This window comes from Myxine glutinosa, unplaced genomic scaffold (assembly GCF_964187855.1).
Source record: "Myxine glutinosa unplaced genomic scaffold, kmMyxGlut1.1 SCAFFOLD_1128, whole genome shotgun sequence".
Taxonomy (NCBI): domain Eukaryota; kingdom Metazoa; phylum Chordata; class Myxini; order Myxiniformes; family Myxinidae; genus Myxine; species Myxine glutinosa.
Window position 1 is genome coordinate 3,788 of NW_027617223.1, and position 3,787 is coordinate 7,574.

A 3,787-nucleotide genomic window follows, 5' to 3' on the forward strand; every position below is an offset into this window, starting at 1 on the left:
CGGCATCGTGCGGCGCTCCAATAGTGCGTGGGCCTCACCACTGCACATCGTGCCAAAGCCGGGGGTCGGATGGCGCCCGTGTGGCGACTACCGCCGTCTCAACGATGCTACCACCCCCGACAGGTACCCGATCCCGCACATCCAGGACTTTTCCGCCCGTTTGGCGGGACGGGTCATATTTTCCAAAATTGACCTGATACGGGGATACCACCAGGTACCTGTCCGGGCGGCCGACGTCCCAAAGACGGCCGTCATCACGCCGTTCGGCCTGTTCGAATTTATGAGGATGCCGTTTGGCCTCAAGAACGCGGCCCAGGCGTTGCAGCGCTTAATGGACGGCGTGCTGCGCGACCTGCCATTTCTTTTCGTCTATCTGGACGACATCCTCGTCGCCAGCACGTCCCCCGCCGAGCACCTCCTCCACCTCCGAACACTGTTCGGTCGCCTCAGCGAGCACGGCTTAATTGTCAACCCGGCCAAATGCCACTTCGGCACGACGACCGTTGACTTTTTGGGCCACCGCATCACCAAGACCGGGGCCGTGCCGCTGCCGACCAAGGTCGAGGCCATCACCACGTTCCCGTGTCCCCGTTCCATCAACGCCCTACAAGAGTTCCTCGGCATGGTGAATTTTTATCACCGATTCGTGCCCCGTGCTGCTCAGCTCATGCGGCCCTTTTACGAGGCCCTCCGGGGCAAGCCGGCCAAGCATGACATCGTTTGGTCCGCGGCCATGGATGCGGCCTTCATGAGCGCAAAATGGGCCCTCGCCGACGCAACGCTGCTGGCTCACCCGGTGCTCAACGCGCCCATCGCCCTCACTACGGACGCCTCCAACTACGCGGTGGGCGCCGTCCATGAACAATGGGTGGACGGGGTTTGGCAGCCACTCGCTTTTTTCAGCCGGCAACTCCGGCCGAACGAGTTAAATTACAGCACGTTCGACTGCGAGCTGCTCGGTCTATTCCTGGCCGTTCGCCATTTCCGACACCTCCTGGAGGGCCGCCCGTTCACGGCTTTTATCGACCACAAGCCGTTGGTCTACGCAATGGCCAAAGTCACGGAGCCGTGGTCGGCCCGCCAGCAGCGCCACCTCTCCGCCGTGTCGGAATTCACCACGGACATCCGGCACGTCTCCGGCAAAGACAACGCCATGGCCGATTGTCTTTCTCGGGCCAGCGCGAACGCGGTCCACCTCGGCGTGGACTTCGCGCTCATGGCGGCCGACCAGACCACCGACACCTCGGTGCAGGCCCTCCGGGCGGCGGACGCGGGCCTCTGCCTGGCCGACATCCCCTTTGCGGGCACCGTCCTGCTCTGCGACGTCTCCCAGGGCCAGCCTCACCCCATCGTGCCCGTTTCCTGGCAGCGCCGCATCTTCGCCTCCATCCACGGCCTTTCTCACCCGGGCTGGAAAGCGTCTCAGAAGCTGGTGTCGGCGCGTTTCGTCTGGCATGGCCTTCGACGGAACGGCCGCAACTGGGCCAACGCCTGCACGGCCTGCCAGCGGGCCAAGGTCCACCGCCACACCCAGGCCCCGCTTGCACATTTCACCGTGCCTGCACGGCGTTTCGACCACGTCCACGTGGACCTGGTGGGTCCCCTGCCCCAATTGCGGGGGTTCACCCACCTGCTCACCATGGTGGACAGGACCACCAGGTGGCTGGAGGCCGTGCCCCTCACCTCCACCACCACCGCCGACGTGGCGCAGGCATTCATCGCCACCTTGGTCGCGCGCTTCGGCGCACCGGCGGACATCTCATCCGACCGCGGCCCACAGTTCACGTCCGAACTTTGGGGCGCTGTCGCCCGCTCATTGGGGGTCACGCTGCACCGCACCACGGCCTACCACCCCCAAGCCAACGGGTTGTGCGAGCGGTTTAACCGCTCAATGAAGGCCGCACTCATGGCCGGCCTTCAGGATGACGGTTGGACCGACCGGCTGCCATGGGTCCGTTTGGGCCTCCGCACGGCCCCCAAGGAGGACCTCCGGGCATCCGCCGCCGAGCTCGTCTACGGCCAGCCGCTCCGCGTCCTTGGCGAGTTCGTGCCCGACGCTACCAGTTCCTGGTCCGCCGCACACCAGCGCTCGGACCTCCAGGAGGCCGCCCTACGATTTGCCCCTGTGCCAACGTCCCGCCAGGGTGGCCCCCAGTCCTACGTCCCCCCGGCGCTTCACACAGTGGAGTACGTCTTTGTGCATCATGACGCGCACCGGGGGCCACTCCGGCCGCCGTACGACGGGCCCTTCTGGGTCCGGCGACGGGGCGACAAGTCCTTTGTCGTCGACGTCGGCGGCCGGTCGGACCGAATCTCTGTGGACCGCATCAAACCGGTGCACGTGGATGTCGACCGACCACACGGTTGGCCCTTCCTCCGCGGCGAGGCCACCCCCCGTCCATGGTTCCCCCTGCTCGACCACCCACCACCAGATCGGACCCCCCCCATGACCCTCCAGGGGTCACTTCGGCCGGGTCATCCGCACCCCCTTAAATTGACCCTGCCGGTGCAGATCGATTCTGGAGAGGCATGTGTAGCAGTTCCCGCTGAATGTACACAATCGCCTTGCACCTGCCAGGACGCGGCCAGGGCACGATCGCCATGCTGGGCTCGTCCGGATGGGCACAGACGCGCCTCTCCTGGGCATGCCCGGACTCGCTGTTCCCGGGCACGCCCGAACCTCCCGGGCACGCCCGGTCTCGTCTTTCCCGGGCATGCCCGCTCTCGCCTTTCCAGGGCTCGCCCAGAGCGCCCGGGCACGCCCAGCCTCGACTTGCCAGGCCACGTCCAGGACGCCCGGGCATGTCCAGACTCGCCTTTCCAGGGCTCGCCCAGAGCGTCCGGGCATGCCCGCTCTCGCCTTTACAGGGCTCGCCCAGAGCGCTCGGGCACGCCCAGCCTCGACTTGCCAGGCCACGTCCAGGACGCCCGGGCATGTCCAGACTCGCCTTTACAGGACTCGCCCTTGACACCCGGGCATGCCCGGTCTCGGTTTTCCCGGGCAAACGCCCCGGCATAAATGTGTATATATATTGCTGCCCGATAAACGGGCTTGTCCGAATACCTGAGCTGTTTTGTTTCATTAAAGCAACTCGGACGAATTCCGTCTTTGGTCGCGTCAATTCTTTAGACTCGCGTTGGAGCGCAGCTCCTTCAGTACAATAACAAAAGAAGGTTCATTAGGAAATGGAATAACCCGTGATTTCGGCGGAACGTTGTGGTTTTTTAAAATAAGAACCAACTACCCGAGGATGATGATGCACCCAAACTACCAGAGAACGATGATGCACCCAAACTACCAGAGAACGATGATGCACCCAAACTACCCGAGGATGATGATGCACCAAAACTAGCCGAGGATGTTGATGCACCCAAACTACCCGAGGATGATGATGCAGTGAAACTACCCGAGGATGATGATGCACCCAAACTACCTGAGGATGATGATGCACCCAAACTACCCGAGGATGATGATGCACCCAAACTACCAGAGGATGATGATGCACCCAAACTACCCGAGGATGATGATGCACCCAAACTACCCGAGGATGATGATGCACCCAAACTACCAGAGGATGATGATGCACCCAAACTACCCGAGGATGATGATGCACCGAAACTACCCGAGGATGATGATGCACCCAAACTACCCGAGGATGATGATGCAGCGAAACTACTTGAGGATGATGATGCACCCAAACTACCCGAGGATGATGATGCACCCAAACTACCCGAGGATGATGATGCACCCAAACTACCAGAGGATGATGATGCACCTAAACTACCC